Here is a 15,183-nt window from a genome sequence, read left to right as displayed (position 1 = left end):
GAAGACACAGAGTACTCCTGCAAAAGCAGTTCACAAAAGTAGGCAAAAAATTTTAGCAACTCAGTCTGTGTAAAGGTAAGTGCTAGATTTTCTTTCTTTTTTTTTTAACAGAAATCAAAAAGGTAATTATGGCATTTATGACATATTCAGCGAAACTGAACACAACTGGACAGCATACAGGTAAAACATTGGCAAGGGTATGCATTTGTCAGTTTTGTCGTAATGCACTAGTCCTTCCTGAACTGATAAACAAATATTTTTCCTCTTACTACACTGAAATAGGAATGCCCAAAACTAGTTTTTACATTAAGAAAAACTAATGAAGGAATATGAAGAACAGTGAGGGAACACAGTGATCAGGAGGTCTCTCTGAAAGTTTCTGAAGGGTAACAGTGCTGTGTTGGAGTGCGTTGTTGGAAAGTTTGCCCCTGGTGAGATCTCAATCACCTTCCAGGTTGACATAGAGGATCACACTGAGGCCAAGCACACAGACATTCCTGAATCCAAAAAGCTGTACAAATGGAGAGTAAACAGAACCTACACAGCAGCCCAGACACCACAGCAATAGGAATCAAAGTGTGTGAAACATTTTGAAGGTGCCAGAAAACCTTGGCATGCACACACTCCCATCTCCTGTGAGGTCAAACACCTCTGTTCCCACACAACGTATCTCAAAATCCACAAATGAGTTACTCTGCATTAAAGCTGCTTTTCAGAATTTGAGAGCATTCCTCAGTAACATAAAACAGACATTGTAAACTTTAAACCTACTCAGTAGCACTAAAATGGGACGTCTGACACCTATTGGTTGTTTTGGCATATTTTTACATTTTTCCTCAGATCGTAAACAACAAGTTGTTTAAGTTGAGAGACAACAGACTTCAGATATGATGAACCAATCTTTCGTGCAGCACGGGAGACGTACACCTTAGAATCAAAGCACAGTTCTCTCCCAGGTTAAGGAATACAGAAATTTCTCCTACAGTGAGACAGACTTCAAAGGACACGTGTGGGGGTATACAAGATAACTTCTCTCATGGAGCACCAGATAACTGGTTTCTGTTCAGGTGTTGCGGACACACAGAGGCCTAGGCTTCTACATAATAAACGTTCATTGTTTTAACGCAGAGATACATTTTTTGCAGTATACAGTAATTAGGCTAGCACAGGTCTCTATAATATTAATACTTCATCATGACAAAAGCCATGATTCACATTTTAGTTCTAAACATAAAGCAAAGCAATATTCTTCCCACACCAATCCAAGAGGCCATTTTTGAACCATTTATCCTGCACCAGACTGCTAGAGCTTGGAGAACACTGAGTTAGTGGTTGACTAACGGTTGACTGATATTCACAAATAAACGTAATAAATTTGCGATGTGGGTGCATTATCTGTGCTGAGGCCACAATTTACTAAAATCTTGGTCACAGCTTAAGAAGTCTGTCCAACAAGACACAAATTCATGTCACATGGGCACAAGATAAGTCAAGTGGAATGATTATCACTTACCTCTTTCCTTTGCTCATGTTCTCATTTACACTCTAGTGTATTATACTCCTTTGTTTGTCTCTAGTTCTTGCAAAGTCTCTCAGTTCCTTTGAGTGTACGGAACTGTGCTACTTCAGTCTGGCATCATTCATCAAGTTTCTTAGCCTTTTTATTCTTCTTAGATAATGCTCCTGTTTCTGTGTTTTGACTGACTCCTTGTTCACACTTCAGTAGTCTGATACCTCTGCAATGAACTTGGCCTGTTTGTGATTTGGATTTGGACTATATTTTGGATTACAGCACGCTCTGCACAAGCATCCTGTGTTTGATTAATTGTGGCACCCTTGCACCATGCAGTAGTGATGGCAAAACAAGGCTTTCCAAAGAAGTCAAGCTTTGCATTCAACTGTATCAAGTACGGGTTCACTACTCAAAGCATTTCCACTGCGGCATGTAAGCGGCACCTGGTGCCCAAAAGGAGATAGCAGCTGTTTGTCTACTGTGTCATAAATCATTCTCCTCCTTCTGAAAACATGTTACTTGTTATTAAAACAATAAAGGCCACTAATGATGCTAAACATGCCATTTGGGTGTATTACTTAATTTTCAAAAAGAACTGAATAGCATCACCTTGAAGGCTACTTCTAGAACAAGTTACATCTTATATAGGCCTGTACCTGACTCAGAATTCTGTCAGTTGAATTGGGCCTGGCAAGACAATAAAAGACAGTTGCATATGATGCAAGATCTCAGATATATTCACAGCATTGCCTGCTATGAAACTTACCCATTTCAAGTGGTTTGCCATGTTCAATGATGTTGAATGATAAGCAAATTCTTGCAAACAGTTTGCATTTAACTTAGGGCTGTCCTTCAAAAATCTGAAATGCCGTCATACTTTAGACTTTTTCTGAGACATGGTTATTGCCAGCCTAGTTTATCAACCACTCCACCAAAGGTTTCAGCTTCTCTCATCAGTTAACCACCAGTGCAGGTTATCACGTGGATTTTTTTCCTTTAGCAAGCGTGCCAGCTAGCCCTGCAAGAATATAAAAGTATTATGGTTCCCCTTATTTATAATTCCTAGTTGAAATGTTACCCCTGTGCATTTTTCCTAAGCTTCTGTTTTATCGTGTTATTGTAATGCACACTGACTGTCACACTGTGTAAAAGAAGCTGGATGCAAACGCAGGTTAATGGTCTCCTTCTTTCCAACAAGCATAACAAAAGGATTTTAAAACTTACAGGGAGCAGACTTCTGGAGGGTATTCCAGAAGACGGGTTTAGTGAAAACTCAGAGTTAGTTAACTCAGAGTAAGTAATAGAAGAGCCCCATGGCTTCATTCTCCTAGCACAACAAAGCCATGGGGCTCTTCTATTAGAGGGTTCACTACTTGCTCTGAGTTAACCAACTCTGAGTTTTAACTAAACCCACTTTCTGAAAGCCAGACAAAGAAACAGGGAATACCAAGGAGTATTTATACACAGCTAAATGAGGTAAAACTAAGTGAAAACAGGTGGAGTGAATGAACTTAACAGACCTAAACCAACAGAACTCAAAATAGGACTGAAGCAAGGAGGTAAACATAAAAATAAACCACAACTGACCACTAGAGGGGGGACAAATGAGAGGAAGTAGACAGAGGGGCAAAGAGAAACAGAGGGACCAGAGAGAGACAGAGAGGGACAGCAAGACCAAAGAGAGGGACAGAGAGGCACCAGAAAGGGACATGGAGGGACAGAGAAGGACAGAAGGACCAGAGCATGGCACTGACAAAAAAAAAAAAAAAAAAAAAACTTGAAGAATCTCAGTCAACTGACAGGTCTCCAACAGATAATTCGACTCGTGGACTTTCAGGGGGCAGCCCTAATCTTATATTCATAATGAACTCACTAATTAACACATGTATAGCCTTATTCAGATTTCACCTACCACTAGTCCTTCAGTAACTACTGCATTAGCAAACCTCGTGTGAGCTTTATATATGAACTCTAAATTAAGTGCTTGGTGCTGTCTGTTGAACTGAAAACATTTGTAGACTAGGCAGTGAACTCTTTATTAAATGGAGGGTTGAGGTGCTTGTCGAACAGAAAAGGGATCATTAGTTCAAAGTTTTGTATTACAGAATGGAATTTATTAAGTCAATTTCTTTTTTTTATTTACAGTTTCTCCTGCCTTTGAGAAGACCTGTTCACGTGGCACTGAGGATACTGGAGAGCATAAAAACTACAGGGCAAGGTATAGGTGAGGATAAATAGCCTTCTGTATTGATCAGTATGTTCCCAAACTTAAGAACAGACTCTTTTCCTTGCTGGTTCCATCTCTATAAAATATCTCTGAATATCAAAGTATAATGACTGCTCACCATAGCTCCCTTAACTTCCTTCGGAAGACCTGCACTGGGTATTACGCTTTTTTTTAATACAGATTCCAGAGCAGTCAATTTACAATTTGGGATTTCGCAGATGCTTTTAAACCAAAGCGGCTTACAATTAGTGCATCAGTCAGGTTTAACTACATCATAAGCAAGAGATTGCAGTAAGAATGGGGTTGCGTGCCGACTGAAGCTTCAGATGTCATTGATCACGTTTTTGTTGCAAAATGAATCAAGCATTGATACAATGCTTCAAAGTAAAATGTGTTGTTTTTTTGTAATAAACTTCAGTTTCAGTATCAAAGGTGATGTAACTACTGTACAGTGCTACTACACATGAGACACATTCAAAAGCTGAAAGGTTGAAACAGACTAGGTTCACTTCTGCAGTACAATTTAAAAAGGCAGTTTAAATAAGATATATAGTATGAGTCTAGCCTCTGTGGCAAACAGCAAAAGGATCTATGTGACCTGTGAAGCAAAGCTGTTTTTTTTCTTTCCTATTATGGCATGACTTTACTGAGTTGTAGGTTCACTGTACTTCCAAAGTAAAGACAACAAGAAAAGATCTCTAGTTATACGCTGCATTGGCTGGGTGGCTCACTATCCTAAATTTGATCCTCAAAAACAAACACAAAACAAACAAAAAATGACATGAAGTATGTGTACTGCAACTTACATGTCACAAATTCAAGTTCAAAAGCGAAATGTATGATCAGCTAGCATTTTTCTATGCACAGTACTGCTTGAATAGTGCAATATGTCTGGCAGAGCCCCCATGCCCTCATCCTGGTTAAATTATGTAGAAACACCTCTTCCCAAAAAGATGCCTTGCTATTAGGGCTTTTGGTTTGAGCTTTTAGCTTGGCACAAGTTAACCTCAGTAACATAGTTGATCCAGGGCTTTATTCTCAAACCTAGCCCAGTGTCCTGCTCACTTTAAGTTCAACTGGATCAAAGCTGTTGGCATCTGACAAGTTCGGCCAATATTTCCAAACTATGGGTCTGATGCCCCTGCACACATCCTACACAGAGGTATGGGATTTTCTTTGTTGATGTACTTTTTGTTTTTTGACAAGATTTAACCACCAGACATTGCAGAGGTTTTGAGTGACAGTAATTTGAAAATATGTACACTACCGTTCAAAAGTTTGGGGTCACTTAGAAATTTCCTCTTTTTTGAAAGAAAAGGACATTTTTTCCAGTAAAAAAAATTAAACTGATCAGAAAGACAGCCTAGACATTGTTAATATTGTAAATGACTATTATAGCTGGAAATGTCTGATTTTTAATGGGATATCTACATGGGCCTACACAGGCCCATTTTCAGCAACCATCATACTTGTGTTCCAGTGGTGCATTGTGTCAGCTAATCTAGGTTTGTCATGATAAAAGGTTGATTGATGAATAGAAAAGCCTTTTGCAATTATGTCAGCACATCTGATCTGTTGCGCTGATTAAAGAAGCAATAAAATTGTCCTTCTTTGGGCTAGTGGAGTATCTGGAGCATTTGTGGCTTCGATTAAAAACTCAAAATGGCCAGAAAAAAAAAAAAGAACTTTCTTCTGAAACACGTCAGTCTACTCAGAAATGAAGGCTATTGCACGCAACAAATTGCCAAGAAACTGAAGATCTCATACAACGGTGTGTACTACTCCCTTTAGAGAGCAGTGCAAACTGGACAGAGAGAGAAGTGACAGGCCCCGGTGCACAACTGAGCAAGAGGACAAGTACATCTGAGTCTCTAGTTTGAGAAACAGACGCCTAACAGGTCCTCAACTGGCAGCTTCATTAAACGGTACCCGCAAAACACCAGTCTCAGTGTCAACAGTAAAGCGGCGACTCCTGGATGCTGGCCTTCTAGGCAGAGTTGCAAAGAAAAAGCCATATCTGAGTCTGGCCAATAAAAGGGAAAGATTAAGATGGGCAAAAGAACACAGACATTGGACAGAAGAAGATTGGGGAAAAAATGTTATGGACAGATGAATCTAAGTTTGAGGTGTTTGGATCAAAAAGAAGAACATTTGTGTACAAAATCCCCTGCTGTTGTTAAAGGACATTGTCCCTTTAAGATCCCCTGATAACTTTGTACATGCACAAAGTTTGCTCTTCCTTGGTGCGCACTTCAAAGTTGTATGGAGACATTGTTGGTCCTGTTACATAGTTCTGCATTTGCTGAAACATCATTTCGATTCTGTTGTGCGTTAGTGACACTAAACCACAGACATACGCATACACTCCTCCAAGCTTACAAATAAATTGTCAACATAATCTCCTTGGAAGAACTGCATTCTTTCTAACCAGAGAATTAGGCCAGCGGGTGTACGACCAGCAACTTGACATCCCATAATCCCCCACAATTTGTGAGATGCAGAGCAAATGAAAAGATGCTGGAGGAGTGCTTAACGCCATCTGTCAAGCATGGTGGAGGAAATGTGATGGTCTGGGGTGCTTTGGTGGTGGAAAAGCGGGAGATTTGTACAGGGTAAAAGGGATCTTGAACAAGGAAGGCCATCACTCCATTTTGTAATGCCATGCCATACCCTGGGGACACTGCTTGATTGGAGCCAATTTCCTCCTACAACAGGACAATGATCGAAAGCACAGCTCCAAACTATGCAAGAACTATTTAGAGAAGAAGCAGTCAGCTGGTATACTGTCAATAATGGAGTGGCCAGTGCAGTCAGTGGCAGATCTAGGCTTTCTCTAAGTCAGGGGCCATAAATGGGCCACATTTCACAAAGAGGGGCCAAGTACATGTCCAATATCCATACAAAATTTCCTGTTCAGTACAGTGTGTATACATTTTACCAGTCATTCCTTGTTTGCTGTTGGCTACAGTTTCAGATTTGAGGAAAAATACACCATTGAATCTTTTTTGGAAACTGTTCCTTGTTCAAACACTTCAAAAAAGCTTAGAAAATAAAAACTCTTAACAATTTTCATATTCATTTAAACTGTGGTACATAGAAAACATAATACATAAAACACTTAAAACACACATACAGCAGCATGTGAGCATCAACTGTGAGCATCATCCCAGTTTGTAGCTAAAACACAAATACACATCACAAAATCCAAGCTTGTATTCAGCTCAAACCTGACAACTGTTAGGCTATCTGTTATCTGACAACTATAAAACCACAGCTATTCGTAAAAATTAAGAAAAAAAAAACATCGCTTGAAAGATTAAAGTGAGAGCTCTGGTAGACACGGGAATATACTGCTCAGCAAAACAAAGCCATTAAACCTCATCACCATAAAGGAAAAACAATTCAGGTATTTGCTTACATAATCTTTCACTCATCAGTATGCCCATTTGTGAACTTCAGTGTCATTTTATACACTGCAGTTATGTTTGCCTGTTGTCATTGTCCTGCTGTGCCTAAATGTTTTCTGACCTGGTGAAGAGGGGTTGGAGTCGCCCTGGTCTTGACCTTGGTTGGCTTCTTCTTGGCTCTCTGTTGCTCTCACCCTGCTGAGTCATTGTCAGTGGCTGGCAGGCTGGGCGTCCTTTTGGCCAAAAACCGCTGAATATCTGCCTGTCCCTTTCTTTTCATACGTTATCTCTGCCGAACATTACAGTTAACACAAAAACGCAAATTACTAAGTAATACATAGATTACATAACATACGTAATACATAACATTATTGGTATGCTGAGTTCAAGCCCGGACTTGATTACTTTTTCAAGTGGGGGATCAGATATTTCCCTAGTCCCGATATGCGTCTGGCACGCAGTATTAGTTTGAATTACTTAGTATTGATTATGGAATGACTGAAACACTATCTCATAGATGGTGAGCTCATGAGTGAAGTTAAACAAAAAGACCTAACATTAGGCTAGCCTGCGGCAGGGAAAGGCTAACATTAGCCAGCTAGTATTAAAACAATAGAGTAGTTAACTAACTAGCGATACTAGAAGCTTGCTGCTACCTGATGTTCGACAAACCTGAGTTGAGTGACAGACGCTCTTTCAAATGTTAACGGTAACTATTCGTGAATTTCCATGAAACTTCCGTGGAGGGTGAAACGCTGAGTGCCATTCCTCAGATCTCCATGCAGTCTCACGCCGCATTCAAATATAATCAGAATCAGCGTTGCCAGATGGGAAATGTTAAGGTATTCTATCAGAGGCTTAAAATTATCGCATTTTGAGGGAAATTATCCTATGTGAGTCATAACCAAGAGAACAAAACCTGTCTCTTATATAAAATCTCTTAAATATCGCTCTCCCACTGTTCGTCGCATTTGACGAGCTCATTTAACATGTAATATTATAACGATAACTGCATTGCATACAGTACTAGCCCTTAAGTTACTTCATTCAATTTAAAGCACCCAAAACTTCTGATTTGTAAAGAGGATTTGATTAATGGTAAAGTTAACGACAGTCACGCTTGTGAGTCATGTTCATCATCACACCAAGCATGACTGGCTGGAAAGACGTCAAGTGAGAGGAAAAGCGTAAACACAGACATAGGATTTTACTATCCTGATTGTGTCCGGAGATATATTAAAATGAGAACCTAGACTGATTACAACTACTAATACTAAGTGTCACAAAATGATCGATTTATCGTACATTATGGAACTTTTGGCATTATTGATCGTACATCATACCGAGGGCAAAATCAGTACATCCGGCAAAGCGGATCGGAACGGTCACTTTCCTGCTCATAATCATGTTGCGTTCACGTCAAGCGACTTGTGACAGGACCGGGGCACTTCAGGGGCCAATCAAATTTTAGCTGGGGCCAGTGCCCCTCAGGCCCCGCCCCCGGATCCGCCCATGTCAGCGCAGTCACCAGATCTCAACCCCACTGAGCAGCTTGACCGTAAGGTACGTAACAAGTGCCCATCAAGCCAGTCCAACTTGTGGGAGGTGTTTCAGGAAGCATGGGGTGAAATTCCCTCGGCTTACCTCAACAAATTGACAGCTAGAATGGCTAAGATCTGAGAGGATGTAATAGAAGCAAATTGAGAATTCTTTGACAAAAGCAAAGTTTGAAGGACAAAATTATTATTTTAAGTAAAATTATTATTATAAGTAAAAATCATTATTTCTAACCTTGTCAATGTCTTGACTATATTTCCTATTCATTTTGCAACCTATCAGATGAATTTCGGCATGTGTTTTCATGGAAAATGTGAATTTTTCTGGGTGACCCCAAACTTTTGAATGGTACTGTAATATTTTTAATCTATTTCCTAATTTTGCCAAGAAAACACTGAAGAGATTTTGGCAAATTTCTAACCCTTTTACAAACCTATAGTATGCATAGTCACCATATATAGGTCTGACCTCATTGTAAAATGTCCAGCAGCCAAAATAATGTTTTTTCATCCCAATTAAAATCCCATATTCATAATCCTGGCCTTTGGACACCTTTTGCCAAAGAAACAAGTTAGAGATACCTTGAATATCAGCCAACATTCTGGGCCGGCCAGGCCTCTGTCACTGTTCATGTCAAAACAAAATTACTTGATTGTTCTCTATATTTTTCAGTATTAATGAAGTGAAATTAAGATCTCTCCATTCAACTGGTTCATCTCATTCACCTAGCTAAGAAAAGGTGACAACTTTCAAATAGGGAGAGGAAGAGTTAGGACAAATGTTTGAAGAATAACAAGGATGACATGGACAAATCCTTTAATAACTTCTTCAGATACAAGGATATTTAAGAATTAAATGTGCCAAATACCATGCAGTAAAGAATAATACCACAGAGTGTGTGTGAGAGACATTTTTGCCAGGTTCCCTGTTACCCCGTTCAGAGCATTGCATTTCATGTGTATAAAATCTAAATAAATGCAGTCCTGTGAATGGGGAACCTGGTAAGAATGCAACTTTGTGGAAGGAGCAGTGGATAGAACACATTGTACAGTTTACATTTTGTTATTTCACAGATACTTTTAAACCAAAGCTGGTGATGGATGAATAGAGAGAGGTTCAAATGCTCTGGACAGTGTGTTAGCAGAGTTGAGGCATCCTTTCTGATAATGGACTTTGAAAGTGAATTCCTGTAGCCGAAGTGTCTACCTAGTCAGACGGGAGGTGGTCTTTGGGCAATTGAAAGCCCATGAGAGTGCGGCATGGTCAGTGAAGACACTGAACTCCACTCCTTCCAGAAAGTGTCTCTACTTCTCCACAGCCCAGGCCACTGCCAGGCACTTGTTTTCAGAGGTGGAATAATTCCGCTTTGGGCCTCAGAGTCCCTTTGAGGTTTAAGCCATCACCCGCTCACCCTCTGGTGTGTTCTGGGAGAGGATTGCACCAAGACCCACTTCGCTGGCATCAATGAGTACCTGGAAGGGCAGAGATGGATTGGGCTGTGCGAGCACTGGAGGATTCTTCAAAGCCTGCTTCAAGGCATCCATGCTGGCTTGGCACTCGCTGGTCCAGTTCCACTCAACCCCCTTCCTCTTGAGATGGTTTAGAGGGGCAGCAAGATCAGCAAAATGGGGGATGAATTTCTGGTACCAGTCTGTGAGTCCGAGGAAATGCTGTAAGACCTTCACATCCTGAGGGACAAGGAAGTCCGACACAATCTGGGTCTTGGATGGATCAACCTCAACGCCTCTGTTGGAGACTATGTGGCCCAGACACTTTAACTCCCATTTAAAGAAGTGGCACATTTTCATGTTGAGGCTTAGGTTGGCTGCCTGTAACGTCTGAAAGACAGATGCCAGGTTGTGAAGATGCTGTTCACGGGCATGAGAGCACACAATAATATCTATACAGACAAAACATATTTTTCCCCCTCAACTCCACCAAGACCTTCTCCATTAAATGCTGGAAAGTTGCGGCTTCATTCCATAGGCCAAGTGGCATGCATTTAAACTGGAAGAGGCCAAGAGATGTTATAAATGCAGTCTTCGGCTTGCTCTCCTCTACCATAGCCACCTGCCAATAGCCCAACTGCAAATCCAATGAACTGAACCAGGAGGCGCCTTCCAGTGATTCTGGGATGTCGAGAATGATTGGCATTGGATATGCGTCAGGTAAGTTTTTCACATTTACTCACCTGTAGTCCATGCAGAACCTGTAGGATCCATTAGGTTTGTTCACAAGGACCAGAGGGAATGACCAGGCTGACTGAGAAGGTTCAATGATATTATCTCAAGCATTTTCTCCACATGCTCTGTGATTCTCTCCTTCAGAGGAGACATGCAAAATGCCTTGGACCTAACAGGCACTTCATCCTGCATGAAGATGGTCTGCTTCTCCATGGCTGTCTTCCCCAGTACATTGGAGGTGATGGAGGGCCAATCTCTCATAAGCTGATGGAGCTCCTCAGGACAGTCCATATCATAGGAGGTCAAAGCCTCAGTGGTTGTAGTGGAAACCCAGCAAGGTGATGGTTCTCCTGGAGGCAAGGCATAATAGAGGCACACACCTTGCTGAGAGGTGAAGTTGGAAGCTTTGTTCCACAAGGTGGTATTGGCAGTTTGCTGCAAGAATGAATAATAAGTGTATCCTTTACCGGTTTTCACCCCATAGCTATTTTTGGCCAGATTGAGGATGGCGCTGGTCTTGGAGAGGAAGTACAGTCCAAGGATCAGTGGAAAAGCAAGGTGGCGGTCCTCCATTACATAGGTTTCAACAGACCTTGGCATTCCATGCCAGTCAAAACAGTGACTTTTCTTACCCAAGGCTTGCTGAACCATCTGCCATGACAAATCTCTGTCTCTCTGCAGGTATGAGGGCTTCTTCTGCAAGCGCCATCTGCATCTACAAGCTTTCCTCATCAATGTGAACGTACTCCCTGTGCGCACTACCGTTTCTCCTTGAACTCCTCTGATGGTAATTGCAACTAACAGGAGATTATGTTCTTTATTTTTGTAGCTCTGGTGTTGCACTACAGTGACCTCCACTGTTGCCTTTTGAGATGGTAGCTTGACCAGTTTACCTGTATTTGCCTGTACCTTCTGCCAGTACTCCTTGGATATAGAGTAGATCCCTCTCAGCCATGGAACCCACCTTCATGAGCTGTGTCACAGTTGTCACCATTCCACACAGGCACCCAGTTACCTTTGGGTTAATATTATTAAGAATGCACCTCAAAATCTCTTCCTCTGGCATGTCGCTTCCATTTGAGACATAGTGCCCGGTAATCATAAGCAAAGTCTCTGAGACTCTGTTCAGGTTTCTGCATTATGGCTCTCAGTTTCTCTTCCACTTCACTCATATAGTCAGTGGGGAGGAAAGCAGACAAAGGCATTTTTGAATGAGAGCCAATCATGAACTTGGCTTTTTTTTTGGCCTTATACCAACCGAGTGCCAGCCCCTTTAAGACTGTGGACAGTTTGCCCAAGAGCTCGTAGTTAGAAAGTGGTCTGAGATCGAGGAAGCTTTCACACTGCTCTGTAAAGTTAATGTTCAGTATATAAAGGTGTATGTGTGCTGGAGTCCAACCTAAATCACTCAAGTCCTCAGCCAGAAGGATGATTGGACAAAGACGAGAGGTTACTGAAATCCACCCTTTATTAAATCTTCAGTGAACAGAAATCTGAACTGGTGGTTACTGTACAAAGGAACAAAGACATTACAATCACAATATACAATTCTAATACTGGCCACTAGATGGTGTCAAAACTATAATCAGTTAACGTTTCTGCCTCAGGATAAATCAGCAAGAACCAAGAACTGCATCACAAGGATTTCTAGTACAGTCGCCATATTGGGCAATTAGGACTAGCTATAGAACTTGCCATTAAATTTGATAAGAACAAAAGTACAAAGCTTCACGGACATATTTTCATGAGTAATGTTCACTCGCCGACATTACCAGACAGGAATGCAACTATAATATACTAGATTATAAAATACAATTTTAGCGGTGTAAGACATTCTTACGGGGCTAGTAACGGCAACATTACCCAGTGATGATGTTTGAACATTGTCTATTAAACCCACATATCCAACCGGATATACTAAACGTAAACCAGTTAACGAAACATTGACAAGCAAATCTTCCAGTCTGGCTAAGCTAGAATTGAAATAGTCCCTGAAGTTTGTCTCTCTATTCAGAGAACTGGATACTGAATCTCTAAAACCTGTGGCCACCTTACACAATCCAAGACAAATTTTCAAAACAAAAGCAATGTAAATCATCCCTCGTATGAGCCACCATATGTAACAATCAGCTAAATACTGATTATTACAAAAATGCAGGGGTCATGTTTGATTCTCCTTTAAGATGTGTTTCTTTTTTAACATGGTCTAATTCAGACTGGTCAACAGGAAAGGACAGAGATAAAACACTGAGGTAACGCTTTCAAAGTCTATTTTAAATATACTGAATAATCGAACACAAGCATTCACACACTGGCACCAATCACAGTTCTTAATGTCCCAGCAATAAAACACCAGCTGCACTTCATTACATGCCATTTTCTCCTCTCCAGCCGGCCACACACACTATCACACTCCAAAGGAAAGTTACTAGGAATGAAGAAGGTAATCCAAAAAAAAGGAAAACAAAATCCACGGGAAAGAGTTGCAGGTATCCACAAAAAAAAAAAAAAAAAAATACAATCCACAACTTAAGCAGCCAAGAAAGGAAAAGCAAGGAACAATCTCACCGGTTGGGCAGACTCGCCATCAAATGTTCCCCTGTGCTTAGTCCCGTATCCTTGGTGAGTGTGGCTTTTCAGCTATTTCCACAAATAGCTGTTTTTTGCGCTCTTTAATTCATGATTTAGCCCAGGTCTCCTGCAGACTCCAAGAGTTTTTTCGTGCCAGTCTCCCTCCAAACACTTCCTTTTCAAAAGTTCGCATGTCAGCTGTTGGGCATCAATGTTTTTAAAAGTGTTGAAAATAATAAACAGGCACGACGATGACTTAAGGTAGCTCTTTTGTCTTTATTGAACAAAAGGTAGAGTATACAGCAAAAGCAGAGAGGAGGTCATCAGAGACACCCAGGCAGAGTCTTGGTGGTGGAAGACACTGACAACAAGGTCTCACACACACACACAGATATACCCGTGCAGCCAAGGGCCTTCGGCCTTGAAGCCCATAGATAATGAGAGCTCTCTAAAACTGTGGGGCAGGTGTGTGAGAGCTTGGTTGATAAACCAGTGTATGAGTGAGAGAAGCGTAACACAAGATGAAAAGTATGTCCACACATTCCATTCACTTAACAAAATATATACCTGTGACCGTATTTTACCACTACACCTCACTAAGAGACCAAAGAGGTCTGGTGACGGGCAAAGTATTCAGCTAGGCCCCACACAGCTGACAGCTTTGACATAGGCCTACAGCAGATCCAAAACATAAACAAAATAACAGGAAAACATACATATAAATATAAGCTATACACATGCTGGATGGGGATTACCTTTAACAGTGGTTAACTATTGTATTGTTAACCTGGCCTGTAAAGTGAATTTCCATTTATGTGGCAATGCCACACAGAGTATGGAGTGATCAGAGACTGAATGCAGGACAGGGTGGAGCCTCTTGTCACATGGTCGGCCAGCACCAATGTCTTAAACTGGATGCAGGCTGCTACTGGAAGCCAGTGAAGTGCAGTGAGTAGCAGAGTGGCATGAGAATGTTTTGGGAGGTTGAATACCAGATGTGCAGCAGCATTCTGAACCAGTTGAAGTGATCTGATAGTGCAGGCCAGTAAGGCGTTGCAGTAGTCAAGGCAGGAGATAACAAATGCTTGAACTTGGAGCTGGGTTACGTGTTGGGTAAGGAAAGGGTGGAGCCTCCTGATGTTGTAGTGGGAGAATCTGCAGGACCAGGTGACCGCCGTGATGTGGCTTGAGAAGTTTAGCTGGTTGTCCAGGGTCACGCCAAGGTTTTGGCTGACCAATTGTCTCAGATGATTGAGATGACTGTGAAGCAGAAGAGAAGGATACGGAAACTTAGCCCATGAAACTGATATTTAGCTTTAGAACAGTACAGGAGAAAGGACAGAGTGAGTTCCCAAAAAAAGAAGAAGAAGAAAAAAAACATTTAAAAGAGCCAGTCAGGGATCAATAAAGCTACATTGAATCATCTCTGGCCAGCGCTTGAAAATGCAGATGTTAAGGCTGCTTTCTTTTGCTAGAATCAAGTCATTTACAGATGGCAAAGAACTGAAAGTTTAAATCAACGTGAAATTTTGTGCACAGTAAAGTTAATTTTTGGGCCAGTACTTTGAAAAGATGCCATGCCTTACGTGGGAGCTATGAGTGAAGGGGGAGCTCCACAGGATTTACACAAGGAGATCAGAGTTCAGGGCAAAACCAAGAACAGGGCAAGATACACAGCAGGACATTCACAGGAGAGAGAACAGTACAGGCAGCAGACAAATCAGG

Source organism: Chanos chanos, chromosome 8 (genome assembly GCF_902362185.1).
Source record: "Chanos chanos chromosome 8, fChaCha1.1, whole genome shotgun sequence".
Taxonomy (NCBI): domain Eukaryota; kingdom Metazoa; phylum Chordata; class Actinopteri; order Gonorynchiformes; family Chanidae; genus Chanos; species Chanos chanos.
The sequence above is the reverse complement of the archived record's forward strand: the minus strand, read 5'-3'. Positions refer to the sequence as shown.